The sequence below is a fragment of the Porites lutea genome, chromosome 4 (assembly GCF_958299795.1).
Source record: "Porites lutea chromosome 4, jaPorLute2.1, whole genome shotgun sequence".
In the NCBI taxonomy this organism is placed as follows: Eukaryota; Metazoa; Cnidaria; class Anthozoa; order Scleractinia; family Poritidae; genus Porites; species Porites lutea.
The window spans coordinates 17,440,630-17,458,089 of NC_133204.1; the positions used below are offsets into that span (position 1 = coordinate 17,440,630).

The 17,460-nt window shown below is 39.0% G+C and overlaps 2 pseudogenes; both read right to left on the bottom strand.

The window, feature by feature from the left end:
* Nucleotides 1-358: 358 nt before the first annotated feature.
* On the bottom strand, nt 359-1,283 carry LOC140934307 (uncharacterized; annotated as a pseudogene).
* Nucleotides 1,284-9,376: 8,093 nt separating this feature from the next.
* LOC140934309 (uncharacterized) lies at nt 9,377-10,371 on the bottom strand (annotated as a pseudogene).
* Between the last annotated feature and the right edge of the window lie 7,089 nt (nt 10,372-17,460).

Sequence of the window (17,460 nt, forward strand, 5' to 3'; positions counted from 1 at the left end):
CAAACTTGGCACTAATTTCTCTTGCCTTAGAAAGCAAGGAAGGACACAGGTAGGCCTGTTGCTCAACATTCATTTCCTTCAGGACTACGTCCAAATGCTTTGTTAGTGGTCCATCGGATCGATCAAAGCGCGCCAATTCTATCTGCTTATCTGCAAGTTTTTCCTGTAATTAAATGTAAAGAGAACATAATAATTAGAATGTGGATCTTCATGGTCTAAAACAGCTTCATCAGAACAATCACTTAACAAAGATTATAGATTTTGGTCTGTTTGATGGAGTTAGTCACGTGAACATTCAAGAAAAAAAAAAAGAACAATTACAGAATTTCAGAAGGATACCTCACTCAGTGTGGAGGTTTTATCCTGTATGATTTATAAGGAATCTATAGTACATTTTTGGTATATGTACCAACCTCCAAGTAGCTTTGTTTAGGATGTTTACTTGCTCCCTGTATTTCATTAATGCTGTTTTTAAATTTGTCCATGTATCTTTGGCGTGGAACATGGCAAAGACCACTGTATTTGTTTTTGAGTTTGGATGTTTAAGGTTGGCAATCTGGAAAGCCATTTTACAGGACCCACCACCAGCATCACCTCCAAGTTTTAAGTGGACTTCCTGTTCTGGGATGGCATTATTCCATGTCAAGCGTCCATTCCTAATATAAAAAGTCTGTTGTTTAATTAAAAGCGATAATTCTGGCAAGAGGCAGTGGCAAAAGCCTACTTTACGTTTACAGTGATTGACATTGCTGCTACAGTAACATTCATAACAGTATAAAAAGCCAAAGAATTATACTTTTCATTTTCATCCAAATGAAGTTGACAAATTGGTTAAGGTCGGCAACATAACCAAACTCTGCTTGTTTGATCTCAGGGTTGCCGCCTGGTTTTTTGAACTCAAAAGGCACCATCTCACACACCAAGTTGGCAGGGTCAGTGATGGACTGAACTTGCTTCCGCTGATGTTTTTCACTTTCAGAGGACAGTCCCCATTGATCAAACCACCTGCAGGGAGACAATTCAGGACAATATTATTATAATGTATAAAACTAGGTGGAAATTGACTTTGTTATTACTTATTGTTACTACATTATTTTACATTCAATACGAATGTTATGTAGTTTACACAGGTCAAAGGAATTCAGGAAATAATCAAATTAATAATAGGCGAAAAAATAATTTTTACTCAAATGTTGGTGGCTCTCTGGGGTTGTGTTCATTATTAAATCTTATCTCCTAAGCTTCCTAACTTTGTACCATGTTTCTCCAAGGTTTGCCTTCATTGCAGGTATGTCACCCCCAGGGATGGTTATTTTAAATTCTTTACCCAAGGCTACCTTCAGCAGTGCTTCTCTCTCCAGTCAACCCATTACTTTCAATTCATCCACCAACTGGGTCCCCGCAGCACCACCACTTACAGCTGTTCTGGTCTCTGCTACTATCTTTGATATTTGTCTAACAGTTTTTTTGTCACCTCATCAGTTGTTTTCCTGGCCCTGGTTCTTTTAACCAATTCCAGCGGCTGAAAATTCATGTAATAATCATGTTGTTCATGCCATGTTTTGAAATGTAGTGTCATTAAGAAAACAAAAATGAACATATCATTGTATATTTAAAATATCTACCTGGCCACCTGTTTTTAGGAGAATGGTTGTCCCATCCTGAGACTGTGAGAGGAACTGACGAACGATAAACAATCCAACTTCTTTTTTAAGTGATCTGTATACTTCCTTTGCACTATGTAGTAGTTGTTGTACTGTCAGTTGCTCTGCATAGGTAGTAGCAGGACCAGGTTCTGTAAGTTGTGCTGGTGCAGGTACATGTTCAGCTACTGCAGGTGCTGCTGCAAGTGCTGGTGGGGGTGTCACTGGGGGAGGAGGTGGTGGTGTAACTGAAACTGCCCCTTACACTGGGGTTTCATTTTGTATAGGTGTTGTCACAGGGTTTGGTATGCAACTTTCTTGGTGCTGTGGCAGCTGGTGTAGTTTTATAGTGTGTGTGCATGTAGGGCATTGAAAATCTGGTTCTGATAGTATAGTCTGTAGAACAAAAGGAGCTGGTTCAATGAACTCCTGAGGATTTTCAGTTGCAGTTCTGCAAACTGGGCAGACGGATCCACATGTCTCAAAGGCAAATGAAAGGCAGCTGGCACAAAATATATACGGGGGGTTTGGCATTTTGTTTGGACGGGTTGGTCAAGGACTTCTTTGCATATTGGACACATGTACTCATGCTTAATGTTCTCAACAAACTGTTCTGGGTAAAGGGGTTCCATCCCGCGATAGCTTTTCAGATTTTTTACCTCCTCAGAGAAAGAAAGCGTGTTCGGGTCTGGTTGAAAGCTTAATGTGCCAGACATTCCTTCAACCATTTCAATCTGTTCCTCTGATCCAGGGTCATGTTTAGGCTTCACTCCAGGTTTGGGTTTTCTTTTCCTTCCAAGCTTTTGTTGGTCCTTATAGGAACTGCATATAACACCATTGCCATATCGCTTATGTGGAGGCCAAGCATTTATTGCAAAACATGTGCCTCCTCTTGAAGCAAGCTTGTAGCACTTGTGGCAGAATTTAGGAGGGCATTTAACAGGTCGTCTCCTCGAATCTTTACACCAAAGGCCGTGAAAATAGACCTGGTGACGCCCCAAATCACTTCGCGTGAAAACAGGGCGGTTGGAAGCCACTGCTTCATATCTCTTCCTCTCTATTTGACCTTTCCAGCTCAAACATTGATCATGGAAGCCGAAAATAGTAACTGCGCATAGAATATGAATTTCTACAAACTAGGTGCATATACTTTTGGCATATAGGTTGTCTGTGGGCTCTGAATTACTGAGCCGTTATTCTGAGGCTATCAGCGGTTTTAAACACAAAAAGTCAATTGGACATGCGTGAACTAAATTTCCACTCTCGCGCCTCTGAAACAGCCGTGGACAGAGTCATGAAATACTGCAAGGATCAAATGGTGAAGTTGTAAAGGCAAACGACTCAAACACTTTTGAAATGCGATTGACACATCATATTTAATCTGACACTAAGATGAGACATAAGGAAACTCCAGCAACTGAAAAGGACTTCTTACAGTCTGGTGTTATTGCTATGACATTAATGCTTTTGGTAAAAAGGAGGTAATTACAGTTAACACGCTTTTCCCTCGTACATGAGAATTCAATGCAATTGGCTGCTGGGGTTTGCTGGTGTTTTAGGAAGCTTTAAGGGTTTTCACTGAGCAGGGCTTTGAATCAGGAACCTCCAACAATTCAGATAAAAACTGCCTGGCCTATTCTTTTCGGTTACATCAGTGAATTTGGACAAGAAGTAATAAAACTCGTATGCCCTTGTTAAAATAAAGTTAGTGCTTACCATTTTAAAGCAATATTCCGATATGCTAAGTAAGAACCGCTTAAAACCTGACTTCCCTTTATACAATTTCTTGTGATAAGCTTGTGTCATTGGCTTTAATGCATCTTATGATCATCTTTAAGGGAACATACTGCTTCATGTTAGGCTTAAGCTGTCCTTTGAAGGCAACCATTGCTTCATCAATGGAGAGATTTTGATGTTGGCAATATTCTTTGTGGAAGGCTTTAATGACAGCGTCGAGGAAAGGTTGAACTTTGAACAGGATCAACGCAAGTCAACGCAAGATCTGATTACCCTAATAAAGCTTTTTGAAGTAACTGTTGCTGCCCCCTTTTTACTGTCAAACTGATCATATTTATTCCAGTCTAGGCACTCATACACAAGATTTTCAATCAAGATATCTGACACGCAGCATTAAGGGAAGCTCATATACCACAATGTTATCGAGTGGGATATTCAACAAAGGTTGTTTATCACAGCAGTAATTTTCTTTAGATTGCTTTGACATTTCGCAAATCTCTTTCAGTGTTCTTGCCAAGGGTGGAGTGTTGTTATTGTGGAAGTCATTATTTATTTTCCAGTGATCAGTTTTGTGCACAGGCATAGTTAGATGTTGCCCCCTTGAATCCAAGCACTGGCAAAATAAATGGGTTATGACCACGAAGATATAATTTAGTGTTAACGTCTTGGCCATCCACAGTCATTTTACCTGTGGCAATTAAGTCATTTATTTCCTTTTGTGTGATAATTCTGAGATCCCTTGACTATACCAAGAGTTCTATTTCTTTAAGCAGGCATTACTGACTCCCCTGTTTGCAAAATAGAAAATGAAAGTAAAATAAATTTTGAAGTTTGTTTGAAGTCATTGTTTTTCTTTGAGATAATCAGAGATATGTTCTTTGAACACAGTTTAACCGAAGTTACTTTTGCCTCTTCAAAGTTTGCATCTGGTGGGTCAATTTGGCACATTTTGTATAGTTCATAACGGCATTGCTTGACCAAATATGACCTTGGTAGGCCATCTGTGGTCATAGAAAGTTTATGGTTAAATGCATCTCGTACACAAAATTTGTCTAATAGAGAATTTTTTTCCTCTTTTGACAAGGTGCTGAACTTGCTTTTCGCTTCACCTTGAAAACTTTGGTGGTGGTTAGTTGAAATTGCATTGTTTTTCTTATAATTATTTTTGCGTCGTGTTTGTATTCTAAGACCAAGTTCTAAGCACTGTTAATTTAAAAGAAATGCCAGTTTGGGTCGTGTCAAAAAGTCGAACAGGAATTTAACAAATCGTTATGATAGCCTTAACTGTGACACAATGTTCTTTAGATATGTACTCATTTTTGCTTACTTCTTAGATTAGGTGTTTGAACATGGGGAGATCTGTAATCAATTTGAGATGCTTGGGTTTGACAGCTTCTTACCTAAAATAATAAGATTTTAAATATATTTGCTGATTGCTCTCGTTGGGCAGCAAAACTGAAGTGTTTTTCACTTAAGAAAAAAGGATATTCCCGTACCTGTAATTGGCATATTATGGTACATGTGGTCTGGAATGCCTTGTTGTAGGCTATCTGCTTCTGGGATAACACAGCACCTAGTCCCTTGTCAGACGCATCAGTCTCTACGATGAACAGTTTGGTGTAATCAGGGTAGGCCAACACTGGTGCAAAGGCTTCACGGCATTCTCCCTCCCAATACTCACTGGTAGTGGGACCTTTCTTCTTCTTTCCCTTCTCTGAGATTTTGGCTACCAGCTTATGGAGTGGAGCTGCTGTCTGTGTGAAGGCAGGGACGAACCATCTGTAATAGGATGCAAACCCCAAAAATGAACTCAAGTCCTTCAGCGTTCTTGGGGTGGGTCACTGTGACACTGCCTCAGTCTTTGCTGGATCGGTTGTCACACCCTCTGCCGACACCACGTGACCAAGGTACTTGACATGACTCTGGAAGAACTGTGACTTTTCTGCTTCTATCGTGAGACCATGTTCTCTCAGCTTCTGGAAAACTCGCTCAAGCTGTTTGAGGTGATCTGCAATGGTGTCACTGTACACAACGATGTTGTCCAGGTACACTAGAAGAATCTGCAGTAGCTCTTCATGGAATATCATCTGCATAAGCCTTTGGAACGTACCAGGTGCGTTACAGAGCCCGAAGGGCATCCTATTGTACTCGTACAGGCCCATTGGGGTGGTGAACACTGTCTTGTGGCGGTCACCTGGGTGTACTTCCACTTGGTTGTATGCTGATGCCAGATCAATGGCTGAGAAGTACTGTGCTCTGCCAAGCACATCAAGTGACTCGTCCATCCTCGGTAAGGGGTATGCATCCTTCCTGGTCTTTGCATTGAGGCGGTGGTAATCCACGCACAGGCGAAGTGCTCCAGACTTCTTGCAGACTAGTACAATAGGTGATGCATAGTCACTTTGGCTAGGTCTGATAACCCCTCTCTCCAGCAGCACCTGTAGGTGTTCCTTCACCTCCTCAAACTGATTGGGTGAGATTCATCTGTATTGCTGATGGACTGGAATGTCATCTTCAGTGTGGATCCTGTGATGCACCGTGGTCGTAGAGCCAAGCTCCTCTCCTTGGGGGAAAACACATCAGCATATTCTCGGAAGATTCTCTCTGCCTCTCTCCTCTCTGCTTCAGTACCGGGGAAATTGTCCAGCAGCGCTCACTCAGGTAGAGTTCCAGTGATCCATCGCTGCGTGTCTCTGTTGGGGGTCTGTGAAGATACCTCCTGGCAGTCTACACCATGAGCATGGGACACCACTACCTCATTACTTCCCACGGTAAACAGCTGGACAGTAAAGCATGACTTGGACGCATCCACCAGTATAGTCGCGACTCAGAGTCTTCCTTTTAGGGGAGTACTGACAGGGCTCAAAGTTTATTTTTTGGCTTTCGAAGCACTTGTGCTACCAGGTGTAAACTTCTAGGCGCACAGCTAAAAATTTTCGGAGCACAGCTTAAGAGAGAGTCCATGTGAAAACCATGCATTATAAAAAAATGTCTACAGTGAACAAAACGGATTTTGTTTATATTCTAGGTAGGTTTACATATTGAGGTGATAAAACCATGTGTGCAATATTGTTGCAAAATTCCTTAACTTGTAGAAGATATTGCGATCGAAAAGATCCACGACAGATATTATTCAAAAAGTGCTAAATTTTTTACCCAATTTCACACCAAAGTTTCTACTAATGTATTGACCATTTCCCGATAAAATCATCATATTAGATATAGTAATAACTTGTTATTCCCGTAATTGTATAATTAAGTTCAGGCGTTTTGTATTTTATTAGTAGACATAATTTTAAAATTAGCCTTTTTGGACTACGTGTGACAGTAAGGATTTTGTGGAAAAATTATCGTTGAATGTTGAAATTGCGGCGTTGTTTATAAAGTTTAAATAACACTTATCTTTTTTTATTGCCATTATACAAAGCAAATATGCGAAGAAAACTGTGTAAAATTAAATGCCACATACAATTTTTAAGGTCAAAAGTTCACTATGTGTTTCATTTCAAGTATAGAAAAAAAATAAAGGTGAGTAAAGGACAAAGACAGATCTAGGGACTTCATACAAAATCATTGACTACTAAATTAACTTCATATATAAATTACACCTACATACTGCCTCTGTTCGAAGTCCTGCAGTTTGGAAACTGGAGTGCAAGACACCTGCTGTATGTTGATCGACGGAGGAGTCAAGCCAGACTCGTAAGTCTGAATACCTAAAATCGTAAAGTTTGAACTTTTCTCCAATAGTTCGGTCTTCCTTTTCAATTTGTATATCCACGCACAGTTCTTCAAGGCTCGCATTCATGTCTAGTTTGGCTAAAGATTAAAATTATAGAGGTCAAGGAACCAGGTATTGCACTTGCCGCCATTTTGTTCTACTTGTGCCCAGTCGCTCCTCAGCCAGAACCTGCCTTTATAGTAGAATGGGTTCCCAGAGAGTGATGGCAGCCTAATCTGCGATCAGCAATTTTTATGGGGAAGGCACGATTGCAGGCTAATGATAGCTTGGCATTCTGACACACCGCCACCCAATAAAAATTACTGCTTGGTTAAAACTGTAATTTTTATTGTAGTCCATATGAACGTATTATTCCGCTTACGTAAATCTCACAACACCATCTTTTATGCAACATTTTTCGTGTTTGTCAAACATTTACCCGTCTATTGTTCATCTCAATAACGTCCCTGATCCGGTTATGAATAACAGAATCAGAATCAGCACCATGAGCTCAGGATATGAGCGCTGTATAAATAAAATTATTATCATTATAATCTGGATAATAACCAACAATTTCACTTAAACCTTACCTAGAATATTTTCCAACAAAACAAATCTCCACGTGAATTCCTATCGGCGTAGGTAATCGCAACTCTATGTATTGTGGTAATCTAGGGTTGGGAGAGTGGATTGTTGACTATTCTAAAGCGATAATGTTAGAAAAGTGGCAATATATCTAAGATATATTGCGATTCATTGCTATCGATGCACATGAATATCACTCAACACCTGTGGACAACAACTATCAGTCAGTCCTTTCATATATCATGACGGGAGCTGTCAAGGTCAAGCTATCACAAGTTCTGTGAAAGTTTTTAAGCCTTAGCCCAATTAACAATTAACCTGCGGTGAAAATGGTTCAAGGGTTGCACACTCTCCTCCTCTCTCATCTCTCCCTCTTTTTTTGCGGGCAATTTCTACATGTACCTACCCTCTTACAAAAGCAAATATTCGCCTATTTACAAGCTTAAGTCTGATTTAATTTTTCTATCAATACAGAAATAATCAGTTCACATAAGTTGGACAGTGTAGTAAGACACAAACAGTTACTGGTAAACTGAATTTAGAGCTTTAGCTGGTTGAAAACCCTTCTGCGCAGGTGGTATCTTTCTGAACGCTTGACTATTGCCTCAGCATCTTCTTCTTCGAGACTAACCAATGCTGCTGGTTGCTGATCGATTTTTTTCGTTGCAGCCAACCTCGAAAAATAGCTATTAACTTGTTGGGGAGTGAGCCACTCGTCTTTGCCAAATATCCGAGCTCCCTCCTCGGTACGTACTGTGCGTATTCGTGCTGAAGCTTCGGCAGGTGTGACTTTCCGACCAGTTTCTTCACCAATCATGAACTGCTCGAGCAGATAGTTCTTGACTTTAACAGAAAACCTGCTTCCTTGCTTTGATTTAGTCTGCGCCCACCCCATAGACAAAACATTTTCTTCCGTTACTCCAAAGGACTAACTGGCCGTTAAGGCAGGGATTTTGTGGTTTCAAACTTAAGCAATGCTCGGCCCATTTGTGTCTGATCTGGTCATATTGTGACTCTTCGTGGAGTTTAATCTCATGGCAGCGAAATTCCAAGTGTCTCTGAAGGGTTTGATTTGTTCTGAACGTCTTGATACAGCCTTGTTTGGGGCAAGTGAACCAAGGAAGGCCCTCGTCATTTGTAGGAGAAATGACGGTCTGTTTGGTTTGGTCACCAGGCGGGTGCATTGAAGCTTTTTTTTAACAACCCGGTAGCGTAAACTGGATCACAAAAAGGCAATATTACTTTCACCCCTCTCTCACTTTGTGGCTGGCCCACCTTAGCAAGCTCTTGTTTGGAAATTTTCCTACCTTCTCCCACTTTAAACGCCTTCGAGACAGTCATTCTGCCATCTTCAGTATATTCGAAGTTGTGTAACTGGCTAATACCACTTAACTTGGGTGCGTTAGTTGTTTACTTTCTTGTGTCTAATTCAATAACTGATGCTCAACAGCCCTTTATTGCCCCATAGGAGTCAATAGCTTCCTTTTATTGACGCGCTGTTATGACATCGTGACCTAAAACAAGACAGAATATCCGTAAAAACTTTTAAAAGAAGGGTGCTGTGAACCGTTGGCGGGTCAATTAAAACGCAAAACGTTTTTTGTTGCTTGTCGGACTTTTTGTGGTCTTCAGAAATGCAAATAACTTTACTATTTTTACAGCCTCTTATTAGTTTTTAATAGCCCTGAAACTATTTATCACCTTCATTAAGATATCTTGTGATGTGTGCTTTGAGGGGTGCGATCTTTCTGTTGCAGACATCTTTCCCGCTGTTCGCCTCACTGAAGATGTAATTCTTAAGTGCCAACCCCCCTGTTCTTGTAATGGTTGGCACACTGATAGGTAAGGCAGCGTTGTGGTTGGCATCCGAGATATCTTTTGTCAGCTTAGACAAATCGCCAAATAAGAATTCAGATGATGATGGGACTGTTGTGTCATTGCATAAAGCAGCATAGTCCCTGTGTAGATCTTTCTTCATCGACTGGCGTCTAGTGCTATTCATATCATGCAGGCAATTCATTGCCAAAGCAATGCCGTTGGTGAGAGTGGTCAAGAGCTCTTTGTTGTCTGATTGGTTTTGTCAGTCAGAACAATATCCGTCGCTTTGGTAATAGCGACAACGGCTGTCACAAGTGAATTTTGTGACTTTTGATGTTTTGAGTCCTGTGTGCGGACTTGTGCTGGGAGCTGACTCCAAATAAGTGGGTTTACTCGTGGCGTTCTAAGCCCCTCGATGTTCGCAGGCTTAGGATATTGATCGACCTTTGCTTGGGTCTTTTCGTCTGGAATTTTGTCTTTGAGGAGACTATTCACAATGTTAGCCAGTTCCTCATCCACAGTGCTCCCAGTTTTCTCACTCAGATCGAGATCCTGAGCTATATCATGAAGAGCACTAGTGCTCTTTGATTTGTTGTTTCCCACCTCGCGGGCTTTGGTCAATTCGCTGACCTTTGTAACGAGAGAAACAATTGATTCTCTGTCAGCATCTCCGTGCTCCAGTTCCCCCTCTTCGTAGTCGAGGTCCTCGTCTTCGAGGTTCACGGGCTCGCTCAGCTGATCCATTCGTCGGTTCATTGCTTTCATTTCTTGGACTACCGACTGGACCATGCTGGCTAAAGCGTTCGTGGTTGGCGTCTCGCTGGACTCGTTGGGGACGTCGCGAGATGCTCCTTCAAGTTCTGTCATTTTTCGAGTTCTAACCTCATTAGAGGTACGTATTTGTGATTTAAGAACAACTACGTTGGTTCTTAAAGGTTCAAGTGATCTAACTATGTTAGATTCAACTTTTTTCAGTTGTTTTCTTCTTTATCTTTTTGTAGAAATCGACTTGTTTTATGCGACGCACGTGTGCAATGACTTGATGCATGTGCTGTGCTATCTCATGGGCTCTCCATGCCTCTAGTCGTGTGATAGAACCACGATCAAGTTGTCATAAGGTTTATCATGACGTAATGTGTACTTACCTGACATGTCGAACTCGTAGATGGTCCAAACTTCAAGTGCATGTCCAAACATTTCATGAGAATACCTAAAAGATCCGATGAAGGAAGTGAGATTTTTGACGAACTTAGTCTTAAAATTAAACAATGTCAAATAAACTAAATATGAGCACCTTGTCCGATTTGACACAACGCATTCCATTTCTGATATATTTCTTCCGATAAACGTTTAAGCTGCTCGTGTTTAGAAATCCAAGTCATTTGTTAGTGATGCGATAATCTCAGTTTAAGTGTGTTTTGGTCAAAATTACATTGTATTGCAAGGTGAACTAACTCGAATTTTTACATAAACACAATTTGTTTTAAGTGACACGGGATTATTTTAATGTAATAATGTCAATAAAAGTATTTTTTCCGTCACCCATCGGATAAAGTTGATAAATATCAGTTGAATCAAGATTTTATGGTTGGCCTCATTTGCATTAACGTTAAAATAATGGTCACTTTCTGAATGTAAATAACAGTAATAAATAGTAACTTTACAAAGATTTTTTGCTGCATATGGTATGAATGTTTCTTTGATTAACTCAAGATGGCTTTAAACTTTATTAAAACAGCGCCGCATTTCTTTAAACAGTCGCTTTTGAGACCATACTTCACTGGTGTCAGTTTTGCTTGATTTATTTAATTTTTTCTCTTAGTAAGACGAAACAGAATTGAATAGTTAAGTGACCATTTTTCTTATGTTTAGGGTGCAAGCAATCCTTTGAAAAAAACTCATTTCATTTGGTTGATTATTTTGCGTGCACGAGGTGATCAAACATGAGGTCATTTCTGCATGAAATATGTGTGCCAAATATGAAGGGAATCGGAGAGATGGTCGGTAGACCACTCTGCATGGTTTTCAGATGGACACTCTCTTAAAATACTGGTGGCACCAAAAAAAAAAACAGAAAGCTTAGACGTTGTATAAGTAATCATTTATTTGCATGTTATCTTTTACTTTGAACGAATCTGTGTTTGTTCCTACCTTCCGGCTGTTACTCTACATTGCAGATAATAATACTGTTACGTTTTTTTAAATTAACCTTCTCAGTCTCAAGAAGTAGTACATTTCATGGTATCGGCAGCGCATCAATTCTTTTTGTGAATCCCATTCAAGGCATTCGAGTTCCTTCAGCCATGCTCTCTGAAACTTGTATACTTCTTTTTTTTGTCTCTGATTCGTCCTCTTTATCTTGGACTAAAGCAGTATCAGTGGAGCCAGATGCTGATGAAGTTCTTGAGTTGGAAGCTGAAGAAGAAGGCGCCAGGCGGCTGTTCAATAAACATAGGCACGTTAAACATGCATGAGCTATTTTGAATGCTTCAGTGTGACTTTAATGCTTCAGTGTCACCTTACCAAGAGTGATGAATCTACCTTTTTCGTCCTAAGTGTAGACTGGGTTTTTGTGCGAAATTGGGTATTGCCGTATATAAATGAACACGCGAAACGCTCAGATGCGTCGATCCTCATGCTATATATTCACTTTCCTCTGCCTTTCCCTGTTACATTTGGTGCAAGTTAAACAGATTATTAAATTAAAATAAATATCTACTCACCAAACGTTGATTAGAAGGAAAACTCTAAGGTTTCCTCGGAGTTTCTTAAGCAAAATGTGACTCATCGAATTCGAGTAGTTAAGAAATACCAGGATTCTTATCATTGTGGTAGATGGTTGCATCATCACAATTCACGAGGTTTTCACGTGCGATTCTACTCAGTGAAACAGTCCTTAACTCCAACAACTTATTTCTTCATGTTTTAAAAGCTATTGCTTCTTAAAAGACAAGAGCCTTTTTTAAGGCATTGGTTACAAGACGAAACAGGTCTTCATACGTTCAAGTTACTATTATTATTGTGACAAGCCAATCTGCATGAGATGTACAGTCACACAACTGGCACGTGAAAGTGTTGGACTTTGCCCCCTTTCGTTGTTTGTACGTGAGGGAATTCGAGTTATCACACGGTGATCTAGTAAACAGAATTATAAAAGTAACTCATGCACACAATTTGCACGTGAAGATGTTGGTCTTTGGCCCTTTTACAATTCGTACGTAAAAAAACGCAAATTGTTTACTACAAAATTTTTTCAACGATTTTAAGAAATCACCTCGGCTTCATTACAATATTTGCAATTAAATTACGTTTCATGCCATGTCAAGGTTGATAGCCTAACATTTATTAACTTCCAAGAAAATTATCAAACTGCCGAAATATATTTCTGCTCATATCACGTTATTGCACTCAATAAAAGAGTATCTAATTATTGTGTCAACTAGCTTCTTTCAATTGTATTCCCTAACGCTATTATTTCTACTTAAGTTACTCATCTTTACTAAATAAAATACGTTTCAATAACTATATTGCTTAGTATGCAGGAAGGATGTATCATGTTCACTTATTATTATTTTTTTGTTTTTCCGGAACGAAAAGAAAAGGTCTGTTGAACTTTGTAAGCGAGAGAATAATATTTTTAAAGCTTGTTTACAGAATTAACAATACTCGGTACAGCTTTTAAAAAAATAAGCTGCCTTTCAAACTTGTAAAATGACATTTATAGGCCGCATACTTTCAAATTAAAGTCCATATCTAAATATCGATTATTGCTTCACTGAAAGAGCTTTGAAAATATATGATCTTTTATACTCTACCTTGAAGCGGGTGAAACACAGCTCATAAATACGTGCGTTGTACTGTTCGCGATAGCCGAATCAGTCACAAATGTCTTGAAGCAGCATCCACACTAAAATATGAACCCTTAGACAGCTGCATGACTGTTCACAGCATTTGAATCATGAAGATATTTTATGTAATGCTTCCAAACACCTGTACCCGTAATAAAAGACGAAAAAATTGTGAAGGATCAAGATGGCGGTCTCAAAGTGCCCTTGTTCGACCTTTAACAATGCCATGTTTAAATAGATGCCAAGATCTCATTGGTTCCTAAGCATCAACTCATAGTACTTTCAACCTTATTGGCTCTTGCAACAAACATCCCAACATACGAAGATACAAAGCCACAAAGATACATACGCTCACACCACTGGCATATGAGCTATTTTTTTGAAAATAGCTCAACAAAACTAACTCACAGCAAGTTTTAGCGATCTATTAATTCCCAATAATGCATCACGGGCTCTAAAAATATGGTCTGCATTTTCCCGCATATTCCATTGAGTACCCGGACCAGATCAAAGTCATTTTCTTTCGGGATTTTAATTTCATCGCGAAAAAAGTTTCGCACACTATTAACCTTTCCACACGGATATAAGCTAAGCAACAAATGTCACTATGTTAATAAAACAACCAATTTTTACATGAATAATAACCTTTAAAAGATTCTTTTTCTCAAAACACAAGGAGAACATTAAAGCTCACCTTTGTTTTACAGTTTTTACAATGTTAAATTAAGCGAGGTGGAATAAACAGGACAACGTTTGAATAATTAACAAGTTCTTTTCATGGGTGATCGTTGACGTTCCGCCGCAGGTCGAAGAATTCGTCAACATCGCTCTGATAGAAATTTTGACGCAACAAACTCAAGGTACTGATTATTAGCTGCAAATTTTGATTGTTGTATTGCGTGAAGTGTATCGATAAAGAAACGTACAAAAATGACAAATAAGTTTGCAAAATGTGGTATCTGAATTACGGCAGTTGTGCATGAAGCTCAATAACATGTTTTGAACTGTTGACCGGGGATTCAGAATTTCTAACAAGCAAAAATACTGAAATAAAAAAGATCAACTACAAACAGACGAGAAATTTTTTATTTTTTATTCCAAAAAAACTAGAAAATTCAAGATAAAAATCATGTTGCTTACCCCAACAGAGACGTCTGCGTTGCGGTTCCGTAGTTGAATTCACTCCGGCTGCGTCAAACGCTAATAAATATCAATGGAAGAATCAGAATAAAGAAACATTCGTAAATATAAGGGCTAATTTTTGCGTTCAAATGCAACAACAGCCTGAATTTCAGCCATTTTCTCCAATAACAAACTCTCACGACTTCCTAACTGAAGGACACGTGTATTCTTTGGGGTAAAATTAATGCCAACTTTTTAAAGAATGCTGTTCCCACACTCAGTAGGAACAGCATTCTGCTTCAAGTAATAACAGTTGCTTCAATATTCACAATTCAAAACAATATGAAACGTTTCCTTGCTATCACAGCGTAACAACTTCAATTCCATGAACTGCGCAACGTAAAATTTGCAACCGACTTTTTACACTTACTGATTTATCACCTTAAATATTATAAATTCCAACTACCTGTTACGTAAAAAATAGCTTTAAAGTCAGCTTTAACTTACACATCTTTCCACTTCAAACTTCAGGCTGGTATTATTTTCCAGAGAGTTTGAAAGTCAATCACGCATCTTGTCTCTCAAAGTTACGTGGAAAGCATACTATTCGTTATCAAAAAGATTGATTGACAAAGTTTATTTATTGCCCCTCACAGTGCCACAAGCAAGTATACTCCTTCTTTCCAGTTCGAGAAAGAGGGGTACACTGGTATACCAGTTGTCAAAAAACAACCAGTATCCTTTACGGGCATATGGCTCTGTTAGGTTCAGAACAACACACATGGCCAAGTCCTTGCTGGCAGCAGGACCCTCTTTGCCAGTATAAATAGATGTGTTAAGAACATAGCCAGTTAAGGCATCTGTTATGACACAACCTTTGAGTCCGAATCTACTTCTTTTTAAAGGCAAAAACTGCCTAAACCTTGAATTTGATGAGTGTCTCATCCAAAGATAAATTCTGTGAAGGTGCATAAACTGCTGTAAATCTTGGCAGCAAAGCGTTCAAAAATGGCTTTATCTTCCACAGTTTATCCCCATTAGGATCAGCAGGGTCTGGTGCATTGTCATTGTCAGTGAAATGCAGAAATTGCAGAATGTGAAGGTAGCGATCTCTTGACATGGTGTTTGGAAAAATGGGGGTTTGGGTAACAGAATTCTTAGACCAGTAAGACTTAATACTGTTTTTTCTTACTAAACCCATATTTAAGGTGAGACCAAGCCATGCCTTTAGCTCTGGGATAGTAAAATCGTGCAGATGTCGTCGTAAATTGTGATCAAGATGACGTTTTTGGCGTTCAAACCGGATTGTCTCATTCAGAATCAACTGTTAAATATCATTAGTAAACAGTAGTTCAAAATATTGGAGGCAACTGCTATTTTCCTCCATTTCTACTCTCATACCAACCTCTTCGTTGAAGTTTCTCTCCTGAGGCGCTCTTATCTAAGACGACCACCTTAGATTTGAGTAGTTTTGCTCCTCCTCGCCATTGCTATCATTATTCTCCACCCCACTTTCATCGGTAGATTCTTTGTCTTCGCTACTATCGACATTGGATGGCTGTTCATTCTCTGAATCCAGGTGGGCGATACGTAGAAATGCTATCGGGATCTCTTCTTCGTCAACAAAAGTCAAACCAGTCGACTCTGCGGCTGCCATTTCAATTTATTTTGCCAGCAGATGTCTTCCCGAACATATGGCGAGCCATATTTAAAAGGCCGACGCGAAAAACCGGTGAAACAACGTGAAAAGTTTGCTAAAACTTCTTTATTTTGAATTTCGCAAAATTTTTTTCACTAAGATGAGCCTTAATACAATAGTCGGCGGTTTGTTTAAAAATGCCTACCATATCTCCACGGACAGACTTTAAATAGCGAAAATAATTGATGTAATTATCTACGGCTGTGGCCGTAGTTCGTCCGCTAGGGGTTAAACAGCTACATTACATCTTATAATTCTCAAAAATATCTTCCGACACTTAAAGGATATTAACAAATATTATTTTTTCCATTACAGTTTTATCAGGTACTGTACACATCAAGTGGGTAACAGCTATTACAAGAAAACACTAGAAAATACTTCAGATTGATTTTTAATCAACATTCATATCCTTCACACCCATGAAGCAGCCCTGGTAACTATGCAAAGACATCAAAGAAAGTCAACAAAAAGCTGAATACAACTTATTGTTCTAAACTATATTCAACCTTCATTCTTCAAAGTGGAATTCAAGTTGCCTGATTATGGAACACTATTTCACCTTGATACTACAAACTGGTATTGCTTATTAAATCCTTTTTAAAGCTATTGCAAAGGAAACAAAAAAAATTACCACTGGTAACAAGAATAAAGAATACAATGAAGTTAAGAAGTCTGACTATACAAATATTGCAACGTTGTTGTGTGCATCCTGAACGTTTAACAAGACGATATAGTATATTACAGTTTTGGTTTACCATCAGTGTCATTATCAGATAACAAGATTTTCACGAAATACTAATATTCCATTTAAAATAGCATCGATAGACTGTGTTCATTATCAAACAACATTGAAAACAAACGTAGAACATTTTTACTATATGTACCTAACACGTGTGAATTAACACATGAAAACTTTGTGTGTATATATGCGTGCATGCATGTATGCATGCATGTTTGTATGTATTTTTAGACCTACATGTATCAAATTGCCTTTCAGCATAGGTGCTAATTAATATCCCTGTAGTGTCATCTCTTTGATTACTCCAGTATCAATTTGAAAAACCTTTCATGACAATAAAATGCACAAAAATGTGTCATCAAACTAATAAAGACCTCATTTTTGACAACTGCTTTAGTCAATCAACCATATCCGTAAACTGACTTAAAGAATTTGCCTGGTTACCGAGTCAAACTTTGGAGACCACGAAAATTATTAATTCCTGCATGCCAGAACACTTGAGTGTCCAACGGCAGACTTCCTGGCACAGAGCAATCTGAAATGACTTA